The following is a 10955-nucleotide window of genomic DNA, read 5'->3' on the forward strand; positions in this document are numbered from 1 at the left end:
ATTCGTTGGGGTCAGTAGTTCCGTTATATTTAGGAATCTCGGCCATTCGGAATTTCTTTGGGATCAATTTAGGAGCCGCATTTGGGGGGGAAAGGCTTTTGTACGATTTTTTTGGAATCTAAGACCTTCAATATCGGTGGTGCTCCCGGGATCTGATCAACCCTGGAGTTATATGTTTCCACCTTTTTGTCGTTTGCCTCGATCCTCCTTTCACCTGGTTCTATTCGTTTGGTCAGTTCTTCGAACATCTTAGTAATTTCGGGATTAGTCCCTGACTCTTGCTCATTTGATCTTACTATAGCTGGTTCCATTCTGTGGGCGATTTCTCGGGGTGGACTGGGCTCCGGCCTGCTCGGTATCTGGGTTTGACTCTGTAACTGAGCTATTGCTGCCTGTTGAGCTTGTAACATTTCGAAAATCATGCGCAAGCTGACGCCATTTTTTTCGACGTTATGGGTATCTCGAGCTGCAGATCGAGTGCCACCATGAATGCTATTTTCAGGTTCAGAATGTAGGTTTGCCTCAATGACCACATGCGAATTAATGTCTAATGGAACTTCGACTCGAGCTTCAACAACGTCGACAAGCGGCCTTTCGGTCCTGGGCGTCAAGTTATTGTTCTCACCTTGAAGACCAGCTTCGTTGTCGATAGGTAAGGCCATTTAATTGATAGCTCGTCGTTGCTAATCCGAAATCAAAGTCGCTTCCGGAAACAAGTGTAAAATGGCGTATTTTGCGAATTTGTACCAAATAACCACTGTTATCCTTATCCCCACGGTGGGCGTTAAACGGTTTACCCGAAAAACGGATAGAGTTGAACTTGTACGTAATTCTAAGGGTATGTGGTATAACTTGACACAAATCGTAAGAGTAAAATAGAAATATCGAATATTGATTGCAAAGAATGAAAAATAAGCAAAGTTGGAAAGAAGATGATTTATGGATTAAGCAAGATGAATCAATCTATGTAGCTAAAAAAAGGATAACTTTTCAATATAGGAGTGTATGATCTTTCCGTTACAATGTATGTAGAAACTTGGTCCCCTACAGAAATAATAACCAACCCCTTTTATAGTGGAGAGATCCTACTTTAAATACAATTAAAAATACATAGTGGGAGACCCATGATAAATCAACTTTTTCATTATTCCTGCCAGGATTCTCTCCCCTAGTGCGGTTGCAACGACTCTTGTCTATGAGCTCGAAATTGACTCGAGCTCGATATCGACTCGAGCTCTCTATCTTGACTCGAGCTCGATTCTGATTCGAAGCCTTGTATTGATTCGGGGACAGTGTTGGTCGGTCTCTGCCTTGTAAGCTCGATAACTTCATCATAGTTCGATTTGGATTCGAGCTCGATAATGATATCGAGCTCAACATTGATCGGTCCCTAGGGCTCGAAGCTTGATGACCTGACTTCAGACCTCAACCTGATCTTCGATCCAATGCATTACTATTTCGACCAGTTCGTACGAAGGACTAACCGGTTTTGACTGTATACAAGGTAAGTTACCTTACGTAACATTTTCTTTCTATATATGAACTCTATTGTAAGTCTGTAATGTTTATTTTTTTATATGTTTGCTCCCTTTCCTTTTATTGTTTTCAAATTTAAGATACCTAGAATTAAATGCAAGAGAGTCAAGATGAATGTGTAACGACTGAAGATTTGATTCTATACTAAACTAAGGGATTAACGCCATTCCTTTTACCTTTAAAAACAAATACATATTAGCCATCATCAGTAATTTTACATCATTATTTCATCAGTTTTTAGCTTTTGTCTTTAGTTCAAATATGCTAATTTAAACGGGTTGTTCCATAATGAAGTATTTCCTCAAAATATTTCAGTCAAAGAGATATTAAAAGTATCATTAAGAGGTGATAGAATCATAAAAGAATATTTGATTAGTATTTTTCCTATGTTGAAAATATGATATTCTAAATTATTTAGCTATATTTTGGTCTCAGATAACATGGCACTACAGTCTCCTCTTTTGAATATATAGAGAAGAAAAATAAATAGAATTGTCTGATACTTAAATGGAATCATGGGAGGAAAGATATATAGAAAGTAACAGAAAAAGAAGAAAAAAGTGGAGAAATAAAGGGTTAATACATAGAAGGCTGGTGGATATTTAAAAATGGTAAAAATAGCTAACAAAAGAAAGAATATAAATTTTGGAATTTGACAGAAAATAAGGAGGACAAATAAAGGAGTTATTTATCTGGTTGAAAGTGGAATTGATGTAAGTAAAGAGAGATAAATTAAAGGAATAAAAAATACTAATAAAATGCAAAATACAGAATGCCTTAAAAGAAGAAGAAAAAAAGGAATAACGCTTTGAGTTCACATCCTCCAAATTTTTAAATTAAAATTTGTTCTCTTTTTTATTATTACTTTTGTTTACCCGAAAAATGGATAGAGTTGAATTTAGACGTAGTTCCGAGGATATGCGGCGTAACTTAACACAAATTTTAAGGATAAATAGAAATGTAAATATGGATTGCAGAGAATGCGAAATAGATAAGGTTGTAAGGAACAATGAATCTTAGGACTCAACAAATAGAATCAATCAAAGAAATCTGAAATAACGATTCTTTACTGTAGAAGAATATAGCGTTTTTATTACAATGTAAGCCTGAGGAAAAAACTGTCATACAGAAATGGTAACCAAGCCCTTTTATAGCGGAGGGATTTGGCTCTAAGCATAATAAAATAAACATTCAGTGGGAGACCCATGATAAGTCAGCATTTTCACAATTTTTGCCAAGATTCTATCTAGTGGGATTGCAACGGCTTTTGTCTGCGAGCTCGATCTTGCTTAGAGCCCTCGATTTTGGTTTGAGCTTGATTTCGACTCGAGATCTTGATCTTGGTTCGAGCCCGATCCTGGTTCGAGCCCTCGAATTGATTCGAGGTCAATGTTGGTTGGTCTCTAGATTATCAGCATAATAGATCTACTCTGCATCATGGTTCGATTTCGATTCGAGCTTGATAATGATATCGAACTCGACACGGATCGCCCCCCCACCCCCGAGTTCGAGGTTAGTTTGTTTCACCTTCGGGATCTTACTTCGATAGATCATCGTTCGAACTCGATCGGATGTGCGAAGGCCGAAATCTATTTCGACCGTATACAGATAGTCCCCTCGTTTCTTAGAAAGAATTTGGTGAGAAACGATATAATTTTTTAACGGCTCGATCGGATTATAACCTGACGTTTCCATCGGGTTCGACCATGATGCATTTGGTAGTTGTTCCATCGGTTTAGTCTTTCAAGGCATTTAATGCATGTCAGGCGGTGGTCGGCCACCGCTGATACTGAACCGCCATCACTTGAACCTATAAATAACCCTTTCTTTTATCCTTTACCACTTTTACATCTTCTATCTTCCAAATTTCTCAAGTTCTTCTTCGTACTCTCCAACTTACCAGTTAATCTGTGATTTCTTTCTGCAAAAGTCCCTCTTCAATTTTACCAAATCTTTGTCACTTTTCTCTATTCCTTACTTCTGAACTCAAAAATGGCGAAAACGTGACAAACCATCTCTCAGAAAGAGTCCCTCAGAAAGAGAAAGCTTCATCTTCATAGTGTGCCGCCGATGATTCGCCGGCAGAACCACGGCATGAGTAGTGCGTTCCCGGGGCATGCGTCCTTACTTCTAATTTCAAGGTCGATAAAGGCTCATCGATCCCTGGTCGATGTGAACCGGTATCGAGGTATATATGTTCGATAACCGAGAAGCACCTCCAACAGCTAAAGAAAGATTGCAATTGGGATAAAAAAGAAATAATGATTCCTTATTCTGACGAAGATATCACTTCGCACGTGAGATGGTTTTTTAATGTGTATTCTTATCCTTTCACGTTGAGTCCCCTCGATTCTGTTATCATTGATTTTTGTCGTCAATACCAAATAACCCTAGGTCAGGTCCACCCTTCTTTTTGGCGGATCGTTATCCTGATCCGATATTTCGTGAGCAAAATCGAGGGGATGCCGTTCACCCTTGACCATCTTATCCGATTATACCGTCCTTGACCTTTTCGAGGAGGGTTAATAAAACTTCAGCGTCGGGCTACCAAGGCTCTGTTCTCGAGTATTAATGAGGACAGGGACCGGGGTTGGATAGGCAGGTTCGTTTGAGTAAGGACTTCGGACCTGATTCCGACTGAAAAGATGCCCTTTCCCTAGGAGTGGAATATGAAACGTAAGTGTGATCCTGCTGTTACTTCTACTTTGTTATTTCATTTCTTTTCTCATCGACACTCCTCCTTTTGTGATGTAGCTGTTCCCTGGATGCCCGGAGCAGTTCCCGATCTCAAGAACTGGGTACGAGCTCTTGTTTCGACCTCCACATACGCCGAGCGCTCATGGCATGATTGTCAAAGGGTCGGTGGGAGGCCAAAAATCACGGTAAGCCCATTTCATTCACTCGACTAAGCCTATGGGCTACTTTTATTTAGAGTTCGAGCAAATACTCACTCGACCATTACGCCTACGGGCTACATTACTTCGAGTTTGAATCATTCACTCAACTAATAAGCCAAAGGGCTACATCACTCCAAGTTTGAGTAAGCACTCTCTCGGTTACAGAGGCTACAAAGTCCAAATTTGATTAAGTTATTTTTGTGAAAACATTCATAAGGCGTGAATAAAGTCCTCACAAGACAGGAAAGAAAACAGAAGCAAGTAGGCAAAAAAGGGGATATATCTATATACAAATTTATCTACATGATTGATTACAACGTAAAAACTAAGAACTAAACTTCTCGGTCATGAGCGGTCTTTTCTTTATCAGGCTCCCCCCCCCCCCCCCCGTTCTCAGATCCGCTCTTGCTCCCATCATAATTGGCATCATCATCGCCATCAGAAACCAGAGTTTCAGCATCGGCTTCGAGTTCTTTGGCCCTTTTTATCTCTTTAGCGAGATCGAAACCACGAGCATGGATCTCCTCAAGGGTTTCCCTCGGGATCGACACTTAGCAAGTTCAGCAACCCAATGTGCTCGAGTATCGGTAGACTCGGTTGCCTCTCTTTCTTGGACTTGGGCAGCTTCAGCATCGGCCCGATAGACGGCCACGAGTGCATCCGCATTGGCCTTTGCCTTTTTGGCATCAGATTCGGCCTTTGCAAGTACAGAGGCCAACCGAGCCTCAAGCTCCTCTATTCTTTTCGCTTGAACCATGCCTTTTTCCTTCATTTTCTGAAGTTGGGTTTCGGACGATGATAACTGGGCTCGAGTAGTTTCTTTCTCTGCAGCAAAGCGGTCCATACCTTCTTTCCACTGCAAAGACTCCATTTTTATCACGTCGACCTCCTCACGAAGCTTCCTGATCATCTCGATTTTTTGCTGCAACTGTGAGACCGAAATGTTAGCTATCGTTCCGGTATCAAGCCCATAGGCTTTCAAAAGTATCATTACCTGCTCAGACAAATCGGTCTGATCTCGATAAGCCTTGGCCAGCTCAGCTCGGAGGTCTTTTATTTCCTCTTCTCTCTGTCCTAAGGAAAGTCTAAGGGAGTTCCTCTCATCAGTAGCCCGTTGTAGGTCGGCCTCGTATCGATGCAGCTCATTTTGGGATTGAGAACATTGTTCTCGATGAACTGCCGCTGCCTACAAAGAAACAAAAAGCGAAGTTAACGAAAAATGAACATAAAGATAGTACCGACAAAATAATTTTAAAAGCTCACCTGATTCAAAGCCTGCCGCAAATCGTGAAAAAGTTCTGATTCATCACCAGCACCGGCAACGTCCTCAATGCCGGTAAACAGGTCACGAAAGGGATCTTCTTCTTTGTGAGGCCTGTCTAGATCGAGGGCTCCCAGAGCTTGGGCTTCCCGAATCACCCCTGCGGAAAAAGCGGGAAAGGTAGGCGAATCCTCGATTGCTGCTGCCCCAAATGAATCGCCTAGAGCATTCTCCTCGGTTCGAAAGGGTTCAAGGGCCCCTTCGGTCATATCCCCTGCCCGTTGACTCCAATGAGATGCGTCTTCGATATCCGATAGTTCGGGGACTCTACCCAAATATTTCTCCGGTATATCCTCAGTTCGAGGTGGAGCCTCATGGAGGATCATCGATCCAGCCGCCGATGAGGCATCGGTGGTTCTCTTCATTCGGACCGCCAGTATGGAATCATCGTTTTCTTCTTCTTCATCTTCATCCCTTAGACGCAGAACGGATTCCACGATCAAAGGAATGACATTCTTGTTCGGCTTATGAGCCATCCTCTTCTTCGGTTTTGGATCTTCGGAACGGAGGCTCTTTTCCTTTTATTTTCCTTCACCGATTTTGGGACAGAGGCCGAAATTTCCTCCTCGTTGGACAAGGGCCTCAATGCTTTCAGGCGAAGGATCCATCTTACCTCTTGTTTGAACTTCTGCAAGGGTCAGTTTTGAAATGTAAATGAATATGGAAGGGTCGTACCTTAGCAGTAGTATCATTTTAGATGTGACACATTCCAATTGCTTAATAGCTGTTTTCCGTTTATAATGCCGAGCCTGTATGATCCCTTTCCAACGTTCTCAAGAACCTGATATGGTCCTTCCCAATTTGGTCCTAGTTTTCCTTCGTTCAGATTTCGGGTATTGATGGTGACTTTCCTTAATACTAAGTTCCTGGGCTTGAAATGGCAGATCTTGGTTCTTCGATTATAATATCTTTCGATTCGCTGCTTTTGGATGGCCAATTGGACAAGAGCAGCTTTTCATCTTTCGTCCGGTAATTCGAGGCTGGTATTCATAGCCTCGTTATTTGATTCTTCCATCGTGAATCGAAATCTAGTACTGGGTTCGCCGACTTTGACTGGTATCAATGCTTCGGACCCATATACTAAGGAGAATGGGGTCGCCTCCGTACTGGATTTTGACGTTGTCCGATATGCCCAAAGGACTTCGGGAAGGATTTCTCTCCACTTTCCTTTAGCGTCGTTCAACCTCTTCTTTAGGTTTTGAATGATAGTTTTGTTCGTTAATTTGGCCTATCCGTTCCCACTGGGGTGGTATGGTGTTGATAATATCCTTCTTATTTTGTGATCTTCGAAGAATTTTGTCACTTTGCTGCCGACGAATTGTTTCCCATTGTCACAATACTATTTCGGCGGGTATCCCGAATCGGCATACGATATGATCCCAGATAAAGTTTATAACTTCTTTCTCTCTTATTTTCTCGAACGTCTGTGCTTCAACCCATTTAGAAAAATAACCAGTCATAAATAAAATGAATTTGGCTTTACTTGGGGTCGATGGCAGAGGGCCGACGATATCCATTCCCCATTTCGTGAATGGCCATGGGGATAGGACTGAGTGAATTTGCTCTCTGGGTTGATGGATCATTGGCGCAAACCTTTGACGTTTGTCACATTTTCGAACAACTTTCTTCGCATCTTTGCCCATATCGGTCCAATAATACCCTGCTCTAATTTTTCGAACTAATGTATCAGCGCCGGAGTGATTCCCACAAGTGCCCTCGTGCACTTCCCGCAGGATGTAATCAGTATCTCTCGGACCCAAGCATACTGGCAACAGTCCGTCGAATGTCCTTCGATATAGCGTTCAATCTGAAGCCAACGTGAATCGAGTAGCTTTAGTTCGTAGGGCCCTAGAATTTTTAGGGTCCGATGGGAGCTTTCCGCTCTTTAAGTATTCAATATACTTATTTCTCCAATCCCAGGTTAAGCTTGTAGAATTTATCTCGGCGTGACCTTCTTCGATTACTGATCTTGAGAGTTGAACGACAGTCCCCGAGCTCAAGTCACCTTCCTCAACCGATGATCCCAAATTTGCAAGTGCATCAGCCTCACTGTTTTGCTCTCGTGGAATATGCTGTAAAGTCCATTGTTTGAAATGGTGCAAAGTGACATATAGTTTATCCAAATACCGTTGCATTCTATCCTCCAGAACTTCGAAGGTTTTGTTTACTTGACTTACCACCAGTAAGGAGTCACATTTGACTTCAATGGCTTCTGTTCCTAAGTTTTTAGCTAACTCGAGACCTGCAATCATGGCCTCATACTCAGCCTCGTAGTTGGTCAACCTGGTAGTTTTAATAGATTGCCTAATAGTGTTACCCGTGGGTGGTTTCAAAATTATGCCTAGCCCGGACCCCTTCACGTTCGAAGCCCTGTCCCTAAAAAGGATCCATACCCCCGATGATGTACCTGATTTCAACAGGAGTTCTTTTTTGACTTCAGGTACGAGGGTTGGCGTGAAATCGGCCACAAAGTCTGCTAAAATTTGAGACTTGATGGCCGTACGGGGTTGATATTCGATATCGTACCCACTGAGTTCGACGGACCATTTGGCCAATCGGCCTGATAGTTCGGGCTTGTGCAAAATATTACGAAGCGGGTAAGTGGTTAATACGCATATGGGGTGACATTAAAAGTACAGTCTTAACTTTCTAGAGGCGCTTATCAGTAAAAGTGCCAACTTTTCTAGGTGTGGATATCTAGTCTCTGCTTCTCCTAAGGTCCGACTTATATAATAAACGGGAAATTGTGTACCTTGCTCTTCTCGAACTAGGATGCCTCTTACGGCGATTTCCGATACTGCCAAGTACAAGGAAAGTTTTTCGTCTATTTTTGGAGTGTGAAGTAGTGGCGGGCTCGATAGATATTGTTTTAGTTCCTCTAATGCTTGTTGGTATTCCGGGGTCCAAGCGAAATCGTTCTTCTTTTTTAGTAGAGAGAAAAATTTATGACTTCGATCTGATGATCTCGAAATGAATCGGCCTAAGGCTGCAATCCGTCCCGTTAGCCTTTGTACAACTTTCACACTGTCCACGATGGTGATGTCTTCGATGGCCTTGATTTTATCAGGGTTAATCTCGATTCCCTGATTTGACACCATGAAGTCGAGGGAATTGCCCGAACCGACCCCAAAAGCATATTTTTCGGGGTTGAGCTTCATGTTGTATTTCCTCAAAATCTCGAACGTTTCCTGCAAATGGGTTAAATGGTCCTCTGCGCACAGGGACTTAACTAGCATGTCATCAATATAAACTTCCATTGATTTACCTATTTGTTCTTCGAATATTTTATTTACTAGGCGTTGGTAAGTAGCCCCTGCATTTTTTAGCCCGAAGGGCATCATATTATAACAATATGTTCCATATTTGGTGATACATGAAGTCTTTTCCTGGTCCTCTGGGTTCATCTGGATTTGATTATACCCGGAATAGGCATCGAGAAAAGTGAGGTTCTCGTGGCCGGCCGTGGCATCGATCATGCGATCGATGTTGGGCAGCGGAAAGGAATCTTTGAGGCATGCCTTGTTCAATTCCTTATAGTCCACACACATTCTAAGTTTATTCCCTTTTTTAGGCACTACAACTATATTGGCTAACCATTCGGGATATTTCACCTCCCGAATGAACCCTATCTTGAGAAGTTTGGTTACCTCGTCCTTTATGAATGCGTGCTTTTCCTCGGACTGGGGTCTTCTCTTTTGCTTCACCGGTCTGAACCCAGGGTCCAAGCTTAGCCAATGCGTCGTTATGTCCGGTGGGATCCCTGTTATATCTAAATGGGACCAGGTAAAACAATCAATGTTATCGATAAGAAATTGAACAAGTTTCTTCCTGAGTTCGGGGCTCAACCCCATTCCCAAGTATACCTTTCGCTCGGGCCAGTGCTCGATTAGTGTGACTTGCTCTAGTTCCTCAATTGTTGATTTGGTGGCGTCGGAGTCATCGGGAATCATGAAAGATCGAGGGACCCTTTGATCATCATCTTCTTCGATCTTCTAGTTATCTGGCTGGGTCGAAGCCGACATCTGTGATTGCTATTTGGTGTCTCGTTCTCCTTCTAAGCCCGATCCCTTTATCGGCGAAGGCGAGGATATTGATTTCGCTTCCTCGACGGCGAACATTTCTTTTGCAACTGGTTGTTCTCCGTACACTGTTTTGACACCTCTCGATGTTGGGAATTTGAGGACCTGGTGTAGGGTCGAAGGTACGACTCTCATGTTGTGGATCCATGGCCTTCCGAAAAGAGCGTTGTATCTCATGTCGCCTTCGATCACGTGAAACTTCATTTCCTGGATGGTTCCAGCCACGTTTATTGGTAGGATTATCTCACCTTTGGTGGTTTCACATGCCATATTGAATCCTTTTAGAAATAGGGTTGCGGGTACGATCTGGTCCTGCATGCCGAGCTGTTCTACGACCTTCAATATGATGATGTTGGCCGAGCTACCTGGATCGATTAACACACGCTTAACCTTGGTTTTATTCATGAGTACGGATATTACCAGTGCATCGTTTATGAGGTTGGATGACTCCTTATGCATCTTCATCATCGAAGGACAAAGTCCCTATGGGTGCGTAATCTTGAGTTCGAGATCGCTTTTCCCTCACAATCGATGTTTTAGTGCGTTTAATCACTGGTCCCTGAGGTTTATCGGCGTCGCCATTGATCATGTGAATGACGTGCTGCGGTTATTCTTGCTCGTTTTGCTTGCCGAAATCCCTATTTTTAAAATTGTTCTTCGCCCTATCACTCAAAAATTCCCGAAGGTGCCCTTTGTTAAATAAGCGGGCTACTTCCTCTCTTAGTTGCCTGCAATCTTCCATTCTGTGGCCATGGGTGCCATGATATTCGCACATTTAATTGGGATTTCTTTGGGTAGGATCGGTCTGCATGGGTCGAGGCCATTTAGTATCTTTGATGCGTCCGATAGCCGACACGATGGCGGATGCATCAACGCTGAAGTTATACTCTGATAACCGAGGTGCTAATATAGGATCGACATATTTATCAAACCGCTCTTGCTCATAAGTCCCCGAGAATTTTGCCCTCGATCAATCCTTCGATTGTTCCAACTATATTGCGTGTTGAACTGTTGTTCATCCGATCTGCGACGTACGGTTGATATCGGTCTCTGTTCGACCTTTGTTCTCTGTCGATCTCCCTTTGGTTTTTAGTAGCTGTCCTGTTCTGATGCACGAGTCCA

Source organism: Nicotiana tabacum, chromosome 19 (genome assembly GCF_000715075.1).
Source record: "Nicotiana tabacum cultivar K326 chromosome 19, ASM71507v2, whole genome shotgun sequence".
NCBI classification, from domain to species: Eukaryota; Viridiplantae; Streptophyta; class Magnoliopsida; order Solanales; family Solanaceae; genus Nicotiana; species Nicotiana tabacum.